The sequence below is a fragment of the Phodopus roborovskii genome, unplaced genomic scaffold, assembly GCF_943737965.1.
Source record: "Phodopus roborovskii unplaced genomic scaffold, PHOROB, whole genome shotgun sequence".
Classification (NCBI taxonomy): Eukaryota; Metazoa; Chordata; class Mammalia; order Rodentia; family Cricetidae; genus Phodopus; species Phodopus roborovskii.
In genome coordinates, this window is record NW_026125680.1 from 192,113 (window position 1) to 205,992 (window position 13,880).

The 13,880-nt window shown below is 39.2% G+C and overlaps 1 pseudogene; it reads left to right on the forward strand.

Annotated features, from left to right (window-relative positions):
* The first annotated feature begins 10,300 nt into the window (after positions 1 to 10,300).
* On the forward strand, positions 10,301 to 11,890 carry LOC127217444 (arylsulfatase K-like; annotated as a pseudogene).
* Positions 11,891 to 13,880: the final 1,990 nt, after the last annotated feature.

Sequence of the window (13,880 nt, forward strand, 5' to 3'; positions counted from 1 at the left end):
GGATGGAGAGTGTGGGGTGAGTGTAAGAGATCTCCTTGAAGTAGCTATATCTTTTTGTTTTGTTTTGTTTTGTTTTTGGAGACAGAGTTTCTCTGTATTGCTTTGGAGCCTGTCCTGGAACTAGCCCTGTAGACCAGGCTGCCCTCGAAGGAACTTCTGCACCTCAAGTTTTGTCCTTTAAAATTCTGTTGTAGGTAGAAAACTAACACTTCTCCAGCATTGGCTTTGTAGTACTATTTGTGATGGAGTCTTCTAATGAATTTTAGCAGAAAGAACATCCTGTTCTAAGTTTTCCTTTTCATTTTTTTTTGAGACAAGGTCTTACTATATATCTCTGCCTGGCCTGAACTTGTGCATATACCAAGCTGGAAGTAGCTATATCTTAAGAGGAGATTTTTCCTTGCAACAGGCAGGAGAGACAGAGCTGTGAACCTAAGTAGAGCCAATCAAACATGCCAAACATAGAAAGGGTGGTTAGATAACTCTGGGCTTTCCCATGAAATCCTACAAACCTGTTTATGATCAAGCAGCTGCATTTCATCACACCGAGGACATTCATCCAATATGAACTCACTCTAGGTTCAGCAAGCAGTAGTCAGAAATCACAGGGGCTCTCAGCTGCCTCTTAAATCAAAGTCAAACACATAAGCAACATCTAAAGGTCTTTGCGTCAGCATCAGTGTTCAGTTATTCATTTGGTGTTAAGACCACAGGAATGCCAGTTGATGTTATCAATGCCCTTATCTGCCAAGCCCCCTCCCCTCTTTGAAAGCTCAGTGGCCCTGCTACCTCACTCTCAGGAATGTTGCAAATCTGGAACTCTTTAAAAGAAACTGCGAAGAGTTTCCTCAAGTCAGGTGCAATTATTTATTCAGGAGTTTACTGTACCGTATAAACATGGATTCTAAAATTAAAACCGGGTTTCAATCTAGTATTCATTTTTGTTTTTGCAGTTCTGGGCATCAAACCCAAGGCATTATGTATGTTATAAAGTACTCTACCTCTAAGCTATGTTTTCAACCCTTTTGAGAGGGGCTGGCTTGCTAGTTAACTGAGGCTAGCTTGCATGATCCTCCTGCCTCTGTCTCTTGCTAAGATCATTGGCAAGTGCCACTATGCCTGAACAGTTTCTTCCATCTCCCTTTTACTCTACTCCCCTCTCTGTTCTTTCTCTCCCCCTCCCCCTGTGGTGTGTGTGTGTGTGTATACGTGTGTGTGTGTGTGTGTGTGTGTGTGTGTGTGTACAATGTTATATTTACCCAAGAATGTGAATGTACATGCCAGTGCAAAAGACATGGAAGCCTCCTCTATTGCTGTCCACCTATTGCCTTGAGGCAGGGCTTTTCACGGAGTTGGAGGTTTGCCATTTTTGCTAGGCTGTCTGGCCAGTGAGATCATGGGATCCACCTGTCTTTACTCCTCAATACTGGAGTTATAAGCATGTATGGCCATACCCAGACTTTCAAGTGGGTGCTGGGGATTTTAACTTAGGTTCTCATGCTTGCAAAGCAAACACTCTTACTCACTGTTCCACCTCAGCCTTATTTCTGCTCATAACAACTCTGTGACATTCACCTCCCTGACCCTCAGTTTTCCTAGGTGTGCAAGCATTAGATTTGTATAAGGATAAATGGTTTAACTTAAATGAAGTACCTGGCTTGGTTCACACTATATCTTTTATTTGAGACAGGTCTTATTATGTAGCTCTGGCTGGCCTGGAACTCTCTTCATAGACCAAACTCATAGAGATCTGCCTGCCTCTGCCTTTTAAATGCTGGGACTTTAAGTGGATGACATAATATCACATCTTATGTGGCTGCTGTTGATAAGTATCTCAAATAACATGTGACTTCTTGGGGCTCTTATCTGTTTTTATCAATACAGCAATTAAATCTATAGATTCTAAAACTATTGGCAGTCATCTCAGTCTCTAAGTATTACAGGATTACTTATTATTTTCAAAGAAAAATGCACAATTACAGTGAAGAATTTCAGAAAACATACATCTTAGCCTAGTCATCAAATTTACCACAGCTAATGACAGGGTCATTGTTAATGAGATATGAACCTCTAACTGAGGTAGCTGTGTCCTAGTTAGGCTTACTATTGCTATGATGCACCATGGCCAAGAGCAAGTTGGGCAGGAAAGGGTTTATTTGGCTTCCATTTCTTCATCATCAAAGGAAGATGGGACAGGTATTCAAACAGGACAGGATCCTGGAGGCAGGAACTGATGTAGAGGCCATAAAGAGAGGGGAGCTGCTTACTGGCTTGCTTCTCATTGCTTGCTCAGCCTGCTTTATTACAGACCCCAGAACCACCAGACCAGGGATGGTACCACTCACAACTGGCTGGACCCTCCCCCATCAATCAATTAAGAAAAATGCCTTACAGAAAATTTTATGGAGGCTTACTCTATTGAGCCTCCCTCTTTTCAGATGACTCTAGCCTGTGTCAAGCTGAAATAAAATTAACAGCAGAAGTGGGAGATCAAATAATATTAATTCTGTGGGATACTTGCCCCAAATATTTCATCTGAATGTGATCATGAGGAAAACATCAGAAAAAAATCATATGGTTTGTGAGATACTTTTTCTGCATTCTCCAAAAATATTAATATTAATAAAAGTGGAAAAACTAGAAGTAGTCTTTCAGAACCAAGATTAAAGAAGACTTAAAAAGACAACAAAATGAAAGCCATAATTCCTGTTTGAATACTATCAACACCAACCACTAGGATATTTTGGAGGAAAATTTAGAACATTGATTGATTCAATGTTATTCTATTCTTTTTTTTTTTCAAAGTTAAAATTTTTTTTAATGTAAAAATGTCAGAAATTGTAAACAAAAAGTAAAACAAGTATTTAAGCATTAGTGATATACATTTAAAGTGATAATGAAATAATGTTATTCTATTCTACTAAAATAGTTATCATATTTGGATATGACTATGCAAGAGGAGACGATATTAGGAGTATTTAATTGTGAAGTGGTATGACTGTAATTTCATTTCTAATGCTGCAGCCAAATGCATGCATGTATATATTGCCTATATATGTTGAAAAGAGAATACATATATGCAAATATTAGATGTTATCAATTTACACATAAAGGGTTATGATGGTATATATCAAGGTTATTTTCAGTTTGTAACATTCTATGTAAAAATTTGGGACTAAATATTAACTCCCCTTTCGTTTAATAAGCATATTGTCATATTCCAATAGGTACCTACATCCTACTTTATATACCCCTAGTATCCTTCATCTCTCTTAACTGAAGAATAGTGAAGTTAAAGATACATGCTTCATGAATGCAGGTGTATCTGATCTTAGCCTCTAAGGATGGAACAAGCTTTTTCCCATTGAGCATAAAATGGGAAGAAGAACTTTCTAGAGATAGGCAATAACTCAAATGAAGAGTGAGTTCCAGGACAGCCAGGGCTATTAAACAGAGAAATCTTGTCTTGGGAAAAAACAACAGCAATGAAAAACAAAAGCAAATAGTAATAAACACCAGCATGCCCTTTATCTATAAATTGTTAACATTTGCATATATGATTTTTGTTATAGACAAATATAGGAAATATACATATATATGCATTTGGCCGTAGAATTTGTCTGTGTGAAAAATGAGCCACACAATTTGTTAACAGATAAAGATACACAGAAGACCCCACCCAATTGGACAGATAGTAGCAAGCCGAGAGAATCAGAGTAACACCCTATGAAATTATTTCTAGCTACTGTGAGTTTTTCCAGACAGTGATGAGAGTAGAAAAATAAGAGGGAAGAAGGAATAGTACATGTGGGGAAAAAATGTGGTTGGGAATATATCTCAGTTGGTAGAACATTTGCCTGACACCTACATATGTGGAAAACAGCATAATGCTGCCTGGATATAGTCTGGGATCTCTGCTGGCCTCCTAAGATATGCACATACTCCTCATAACCTGTTTTTCTTATGGTACCCTAAGAGTGCAAAATTTTCAGTTATGAATGAAATAATGTTATGGTGGGGGGGGTGGTCACCACAACATGAAGAACTGTGTTAAAGTGTTAAAGGGTTGCAGAATTAGGAAGGTTGAAAGCCACTGGTGTAGATTTTTGTAATCCAGGGACCTACCTTTCATGCTTGGTTGAAAGTAGAGGAAACGTATTCCCTTTTTGAACTTAGTTTTTCCACCATATCTGGCTTCAACCTTCCCAGAGTAGAGAATCTATGCCTCCAATAACCCAATGGTCCTCTTTGTATGCAGTGATAATAGATGCTGGAGGAGCTCAAGGAGAAAACAGGGAATGCCTGGGGAATTTCTCTAGTCCCCACATTTTTGTAGCACACGAGTGCTCAAACAACCAATGCTCTTTCTGGAAGGTAGCATGGCACAGCAATAGAACTGATTTGTCTTGCTCTTTGCCCCAGAGTTTCTGTACAACATGTCCAGAATCTGTCTAAATCAAAGAGTCATTTTCCTCAGGTGCTTATCCTCCTCTACCTCCTTGGGATTGCCTTCTGAACTTGCCAAAACCCAGGTTAGGGAAAGGAATCCTAACAGGGATGCTTTAACTGCAGTGTAATGTTGGCCCGGTCACTTAATCTCTTCAGGTCTCAATGTCCTTAGAGGGCTGTTTTGAGGGTGGCATGCAATCATTTTGATGAAAATCCTAAACAAATCATAAGGCCTTCTGGTGGAACAGTCCTTTGGGAACATGACAAATGAAAATGGCCTCCTGTTTCCTTTCTCCAGCCCCAGGATGGCAGCTGCTTCTGCAGCTCTAGTGAACAAAGAGAATGGATCGTCTGCCACCTCAGCGTCACTGGACATAAAAAGAGTTTGGTAAACAATGAGAGGAAAAGACCTAAATGAACAATAGGGATGCTTGGGACACCTGAGGTTAGAAATAGCTACTGAAATGGCTTTACCCCACTGTTTAAGGGTTAGAAATCAGGTGGGACATGGAATCCTAGGTTCCTAGTACTCAGATGGCTCAGAACAGATGAGCAAAGACCACTGTTTTCAATGTAGGGTTTAGCCAGCATTCTTCAAAGAGCTAAAACTAGCTGTTTCTTTATGAAGGGTTTAAGATGTTCCGGTTGTATCCTCTGGGGGATTCTTTCCATTCATATAAATTTACCTGGTAAAATCCTGACTCCTGCGAGACCCATAGTCCTAGGAAAGAGCATGACTAAGAAAACAGGAAAAGTATTCCCAATAACCTAGAATATAGGAGGAGAACTGATCAAGATACTTTAAACTTGATCTGTTTGTTCTCAATGAATCACCCATTCCCCAAACTTGAAAACTAAGGTCAGATCTAGGAGCCCATTAGAATGCCATCAAATGCAACACCAATAACTCCTGAAGCAACACCACCCGGGAAAAGTGTGTGAATTCCAGAGCTAAAGAGCGCTCGGTACGATGGTTATACATTTCACCTGGGACCAAGAAGAGCTGGGAAGACACTAAGATATTTTAATATGACTCTCATGATAACAAAGGTAATTTGTCATATTTCCTAGATGCTGGCAGAAGTCATGAAACTCCCAACTTAATATCCTGAGAGATAAGAGACTCTCACAGCAACAGCACAGGCCAGAATATAAATATTCTCTTATATTAATTTACTCACTAGGACAGGACAGGACACTGAATATTTTTTTGTACTTGTTGTTAGTTTTTTTTTTTTTTTATTTTTTGAGACAGGGTTTCTCTGTGTAGCCATGGTTGTCCTGGAACTCAATCTGTGAGACCAGGCTGGCCTCAAACTCAAAGATCTGCCTGCCTCTGCCTCCTGAGTGCTAGGAGTATAGGCATGAGCCACCCTAGCCTGGCCTGAACACACAGGATGTTTTGTTGCAGGGTAACAGCAGTGCACTTAATATGTCAAAATCTTTCATGAGGGCTAGTAACTACACCTGACTTTTGCTCATTCCAGAGAGAGAAGCTTATTGTCTAAAGCTATTCACATAGACCTGACAAGGTTGGCTGGAAGAATATCTCAGAGGAAGTTCAGAAACACACAAAATCAGTGGAAGATGGTCACATGAGACTCATCATGAACAAGTTAGTTAATCTCTTGAGTCTCAATTCTTCTTCATCTCTCAAGCGTGTATCATAAGGATAGTCATCCCTGGAATTATGAAGATAAATTCATACATGGTAAAGTACTAGGCACTCAGAGGATGCTCAACAGTTGTTTTTATTCCAACCCTCACTTTCTCACTGTAATTACTACAAGGTTCTATCACTTCATATTTCTCATTCTGTTCTTGTAGTCATTCCCTGCCTCCCAACAAAGACCTCAGTTTATTATTCACTGTCTTTACTTACTTGCTACTTTTCATCTACACCCTATCAGGCTGTAAGTCTAGTTTGATTAATCTGTTAAGTAATCAACCCATCCATCCATGAAATAAATGGTTCACATAACATTCTATGTCAGATGTATGTACTAGATGTAGAGAATGAAAAAGACATGATCACCACTCCCATGCTATTTGCTCTTTAGTTTGGAGGACAAATAAATAAGTCACATGAAATTACTGTCCCTCAGGGAAGCAGAACATTTGGAAGAGAGAAGTGGCCCTATTTTACTAATTAGGTATGTGCCGCCTCACATAGAGGGTCACATCTCTCACCACGTTTCCTTGATGGAGGCGAACTTCACTCCTGGGCCTTAACTGGATGAAAGGTCAGTCTAAACTTGTAGGGCAGCTGAGATGTAGCACACTGTCCAAGGAGAGGAGTCCTATTTCTTTTTAACACAGGCAGCAACGCTGGTGATAGAAATGAAGGTCAAGGAAATAAGGCTTCTGGAATCTGCTAACGTCTTTAAAGAACAGGTCCAAATAGGCTTTAGAAGAGCCATTCTTTCTCTTTTTATTTTCCATTTCTTCCTTTCCTTCTCTTTCTCCTTTCCTTCATTACTTCTTTTGACAAGATCTCACTATGTATCTCAGACTGGCCTCAAATGTGTAATTCTCCTGCACTGCCTTAACCTTCCAAGTGCTAGGATTTCAGGCCTGTGTTTCATACCTGACTTAGCAGAGCCATTCTTTAAGAGAAAACAGCAACTTAGCAAATATTTTGTCTTTTATTCTTAAGTAACATATACAGTGCCCTCATTTTTTTTTTTTTATAGATGGATAGATTTTATGTCCCTCAGGCTGGCCTTGAACTTATAATCCTTCTTCCTCAGTCTCTCATGTGCTTTGCATGTCAGGCTAGTATGCTCATGTTTCACAGTTTATCAGCCACACATTACTTCCTCTCATAAAAACTCAGCCTCATTCCTGATAGAAAGGACCATACACTCTGTGTTACTAGGACATTCACTAGTCTGTTACCACCCTTCCTCCCCAGTGAATGTTTTCTCTCTCCAGGAAGAGTTTAAGAACTTTGAAGGCGAGAAGTATACCTCATAAATCCCTTAGAACTCCTGCCCCTCCCATTCCCAGGAAAGCCTGTAACTACTCAATGATAAAGGCAATCCGTTCCTTTAAAAACAATCTGGCTAAAAAAAGGAATGATGCTGTGGAATGGCATGGTGTTTACAAGCAGAATCATGGGCATTTTATTTATAAAAATTCCCAGACTTCTTTGCTCACTCCACCCTTATGGTATCAACAGAAGCACTTTCCCCCAAGTAATTTGTGAGCCCAGACAGATTGGTTTCCTTGTTTTCACAGATAGAAAGTCAAGTGTTAAATTGGGCTAATCACATGCTAGTACAGTACTGCTAGGAATAGTAGCAAAGAAACAGTATCCCAAACTCTCACTTTAACCATTAGCCTGTCTTCTTTCTTGGTCTAATCCCTTTGATCCCAAGTCAGGAAACGTTCCAAGTGTGATGTCAAAATTTCTTCCATGCTTCATCCTGGGAGATGAGTAGGAGGCATGTGCTGATTGACTTCTAGCAAGGGGTAACTTTGGGGGTCAAGGGGAGAAGCTGACCCTTTAGCAAGATCAGGATCTGAAGGAGCCTTCAAATATGGTGGCAACGGGACCTTTAAAAGTAGGGAAAAGGAAGAAAACTATAACAACTGTAAAAATTAGCCTGCTTACTGAATCTTATTATTCATTTATTGGGATTGGAGCTCAGGGCATTTGGAAAATCAATACTTCCTAACTTGATTCCAGATAAGGATAGTATAATGGAGAAAGACAGGGACTTGGAAAATACATTTGGACAGAGACGTCTCAGTATATACAGCTAGGTACAAATTTAACTACCAAGATCTACCAAAAATAAAAGAACCTAGCGAGGCATGATGACACAGGCCTTTAATCTCTCAGCCATTGGAACGTAGAGACAGGCAGAGCTCCATGATTTTAAGGCCAACCTGGTTTAAACAGCAAGTTGCAGACAGCCAGGGCTACAAAGAGAGACCCTGTCTCAAAAAATAAAAATGAAGAACCTTAGAGCACTATAATGACAATAAATTCTCATGCATTTAAAAATGTGACAGAAACATACATAACATTTTTTTTTACAGTGCTGGGGATGGAATTCAGGCTCACACACATACTGTGCCAAAGTTCTGCTACTGAGTTGCACCTCCAACCCTGGTAACAGTACATTTTAATTGTCTTTATTTAGAGCAGTTTTGGGTCACAGCAAAATGGATTATAAAGATGACTCTTAAACCCTCTCTGCTTCCTTCCATAACTTTTTCCACTACCAATATCCTCCATCAATGCAGTACACTTAGTCTAACTGATGAGCCCACATAGCCATCACCCAAAGCCCATAGTTTACACAGTACTTACTCTGAGTGGCAAGTGTATAATGACATATGTCCATTATTACAGCACCATTCACAATACTTTCACAGTTCTCTAAATCTTCTATATTCTATGGTTCATCCATTCTATATTACTAACACTTGGCGACCACTACCCACTTTTTTGTTTTGTTTTGTTTTGAGGTGGGGTTTCTCTGTGTAACCCTGGTTGTTCTGGAACTCATTTTGTAGATCAAGTTGGCCTGGAGATTCTCCTAAGTCTGCCTCCCCAGTGCTGGGATTGAAGGCATGTACCATCTCCACAGACTCCACTGACATTTTTATAGTACCTAGTTTTACCTTTTCTACAATGTTATATGATTAGAACTGTACATTATGTAACCTTTTCATATCGTCCAAAATCATAGATATTTGTTAGTATAACATTTTTGTATCCATAGTCACAGGAGATACTGTTCAATATAGGATTATCATCTATATTTCACTGAAAGTTGATAGGATGAATATGCTAAGCCCATAGCTACACTAAGAAAATAAAAGTATAACTAAATTTTAAAAAATTAAAATGCTGCATTTATAAATGTACTTAATATAAAAAATATCAGTAAGGGAATAATACAGGAACAAAGGAAACAGACATGACACATATAGAAAACAAGAAGCCGATGGGCATACATTCAACTATACCAGTAATGATATTGAAGCTGGGCGTGGTGGCACATGCTTGGAATCCCAGCACTTGGGAGGCTAAAGTAGGACAGCTTGGACTTCAGGTTTATCTCCAAAACAATGGCATAGATGGTATTAAATAAGCTATCTAACAGGCAGAGGTTTCAAGAATAGTTTAAAAGACATTTCCAATATATGCTACTACAAAAACATATTTTAGATTCAAAAACATAAAATATATCGAAAGCAAAAGAAAGGGAAAGTTATGTAAGAAACAACCACAAGAAAGCTGGCAAACATGGAAATAGAAAGAAGAAGGGGTTCAGAGGGTGTGGAGGTGGGATAAAAGAGGGAATAGGGATTTTGTGAGTAGAATACTTTATATACATTTCTAAAATTATGAATGAATAAATAAAAGTTTTTAAATAAAGAAAGCAGAACAAGGTAGTTTTAAGAAAAAAAATACTGGAACATAAAAGACACATTTTGAAATAAAAATTTCAGCCCCACTCTAGTATATAGAAAGAAAAAAATTAAAAGTTCAGGGTCCTAGGCCTCCTTACCCCTGCCCAGCAGTCCAGAAGAGGGAGGTTCAGTGGCTGCCTCTGGACCCCTCTGTCTTCTATGCTGTTGCTGTGTTTACGCTTGGGACAATGGCTCAAAGGGCACAGGACCAGAGGATGACAGTGGCCAAGACAGCTAATGTGATGCTGGTTGCTGGTGACTTCTTTGATGGAATGTTCATATTCCAACTAGGGGGTCACATATCTTCATCAACTTCATGAGAGTACATAGTGCCTCCTTTCTGAAAACCTAGCAAACTCCTTTCTGGTGTCCATCACATGCAGCGGCATGGAATGGCCTCTTCAGAGTCTCCACCAAATGGATGGATGTCATGGAGAAGCGTGATGATCAGACACACACATTTGGGAAACTAGACTATGCTTTAGGTCATCACTCCATTAATGCTTGTGTGGAAGCATGGACAAAAGACTTTGCAGTCTTCCTCAGACCAGAAGGCAAACATATGATTGATCTTATCTCCAATAAGTCTATGAGGCTGCTGGCAGTGGAACGGGTATTTATCCCTAGTTAATGGATGGACTTTGGAGGGATACTCCCTCAGTCTAGATACATGGGGGAGGATCTAGGCCCTGCCCCAAGTGATGTGACAGACTTCAATGACCCTCCCCATGGGAGGCCTCACCCTCCCTGAGGAGTGGATGGGGGGGATGGTGAGATAGTGGGAGGAATGGGAGGGCAGGAGGGAGAGGGAACTGGGATTGGTATGTAAAATAAGAATATATTAAAAATAAAAAGATACTAAAGAAAAAAACAACAAAAATAAAAGGGAGTGATGGGCGGGAACTGGCAGAATACTTACAAAGTGGTCGATTTTCTAAGACAGGATGCAATTAACTACATTAAACCATTTGTCCTTTACATGGGGTTGAATTTACCACACCTTACCCTTTACCATCTTCAGGAGAAAACTTTGGCTTTTCAACATTTCACACAACCTCTTTATTGGCTTGAAAATGTAGCTTGTGGTGTCGTTAAAACCCCAAAGTGGTTGCTTTTGTCAGAAATGCACCCTGTGGATTATTATTCTTCCTATACAAAAAGCTTCACTGGGAAGTTTACCGAAAAGGAAATTAAGAACATTAGAGCTTTTGTTATGCTGCATATGCTGAGAAGGATGCCATGGTAGCTGAAATTCTTTTTGCTCTTCACAGGTTTTCTTTTCTTCTTCTTCAGGAAAATTATTGCTATGTGTACAGAGATGCCCAAGGAACACTGGCAGTTTTATAAAATGAGTGTGTATGAAGCTCGTGCCCATGTTCCACTTTTGATGATGGGACCAGGAATTAAGGCCAACATACAAGTACCAAATATGGTTTCTTTGGGGCATATTTACCCCACCATGTTTGATGTTTGCTATTATTACTGGGATTCCTCTGCTTCAGGCCAGGAGTAGATAACTTTTGTCGCCACTGTCATTAGAACAATCTGCAAATGAACATACATACAAACACTTCTGTCTACCTTGGAGTCTGAGAATTTCATGGAATTGATGTTAGTGCTTCTACCCACATGTTATGAATTGGTAGCGGAAGCACATAGTGATGGTGCTTCGGTGGGGCCTCAAGTTCTTGATCTTTCCTTGGATCTGGTTGAACGAACAAATACTGCTACAGAATTTGCAGAAATTACTTATTCTATAGATCAGAAGCTTCGTTATATTACAAACTACACTGAGGTGTCTGCTTCTGTCCACCAAAACAATAGAGAGCAGTTATGATGTGGAAAGAAAGCACAGGACAAAATTATTAAAATATCATGGCATGCTAGGTGGCATCAAGAGTGGCCAAAAGGACCAAGAAAGTATAAAAACACAATCTACCAGTGGCTTAAAACTCACTCTTCTCTAGTAGCTTTAGGCAATAATAAAGCAGGGCTCTTGAAGTGTGTATAAATATGCTTATGTATATTAAACAGAAACAGCAGTCATAATTGCTAATTTTAGTTACTTTTAAAAATATATACTATAAATTTCATTTGCTGGCCCAGTTGGTAGAGAAGGGGGGATTGTAGGTTGAGGTAGTATAATATTCATTATATCTTGAGGCCAGTGATTACAGAACTACATATTTTCAAAGTAATTACTGCTAAGACTTTATTGTTACAGATCTCTGACAGCTTAATAGTGGGAATTTCTCTGGATAATATAGAGTATGAAATATTTTAATAACTGTTGGTTATTATTTATGAATCATGATGTTTCATGACTTACTTGTATTTGATGAGACTATTTAGTTGTATTGATATATTATAACTATTTAGTGGGACATAAACCCTGGATATTGCTTATTTCATTACTCCTTTTTGTTTCTTCTTAAAAATAAATGGTATCTGCAGAAGGGATAACTTCTAAAGGTACAAAGAGGATGTAAAGTCTACGACCTTTTCCAGTCAGGTGCCCTTCCAAAGGCAAGTAATTAAACCACCTCGTTTGGATTTTTTTTTTGGACAAACTACACATTTACCACCAAATGGACATATTCTTTACACATACATGCAATCACACACACTATTGGTTATATGTTATATTATTTCTTCTTACAGACTTCATTCTTGTTTATTTACTTAATTCACTGGGAAGTGAAATTGCTGAATCAAGAATATCAATACAATTTCTCTAAATTTTATTAAGTTACTTCTAAAGAAGTTTGGATAGTTGGTGTTCTTGCCAGCCTGATAGCAAATATTTTACTTTTATTCATTGTAAGTATTGAGCTTTTTCACAGATCCAATAGCTATTAGACTTTTTATAATGATTATAGTGGTTTGAAAGAAAATGGCTCCCAAAAGGAGTGCCACTATTAGAAGGTGTGATTTTGTTGGAGTAGGTATGGCATAGTTGGAGGAAGTGTGTCACTGTGGAGGAGGACTTTGAAGCTTCATATATGCTTAAGCCTTGCCAGTAAGACAGTTTACTTCCTGTTGCCTGAAGGATCAAGAATAATAATTTTCTCCAGCACCATGTCTACCAGCATGCCACCATGTCCTGCCATTATAATAATGAACTAAATCTCTGAAACTGTAAGCTCCTCAATTAAAGGTTTTCCTTTGTAAGAGTTGCCATGGTCAGCAGGTGTTGGTGGCACATGCCTTTAATCCCAGCACTTGGGATATAGAGGCAGGTGGATCTATGACTTCTAGGACAGCCTGGTCTACAGTGTGAGTTCCAGGAAGCCAAAGCTACACAGAGAAACCCTGTCTCAAAAACCATTAAAAAAAAAAGAGTTGCCATGGACATGGTGCCTTGTCACAGCAATAGAAACGCTAAGAAAATGACATTCCCTGTTTCTATTAGCCAACTTCTCTGTTGGTTGTTAGCCTTGATTTTTTTTGTTTCATGTATGCTTTAGGCATTAGGTTTTGGAGGGTAAGGAGGAGAGGGGTGGAGAGATGGCTCACTGATAAATAACACTGGCTACATTTCCAGAGGACTCAGGTTCAATTCCCAGCACCCACGTGGTGACTCTCATCTGTCTGTAATTCAGGTTTCAGTGTATCCATGTCCTCTTCTGGCCTCCATGTGTTGCACAGACAGACATAACTTCAGGCAAAACACCCATACATATAAATTAAAAAATAGTAACAAACAAAGAAATGCATGTTTAAAAATACTGGAAATAATATTTTCTTTCAAGATTAACTTTTGGCACTGATCTGAAAATTATTACTTCTTATTTAGAAGCAATCTTATTTTATATATCAACCCCCTGTTCCTTCTCCCTACCATCTTCCTATGCCCCCCACCGACCTCCCCAACCCACCCCCACCCACTCAACAAGGATAGTGAGGCCTTCCATGGGGAATCATCAAAGTCTGCCCCCATCATTTGTGGGAGGGCCTAGGCCATCCTCCGTGTATCTGGAGAACAAGAGAGATCAGGAAGA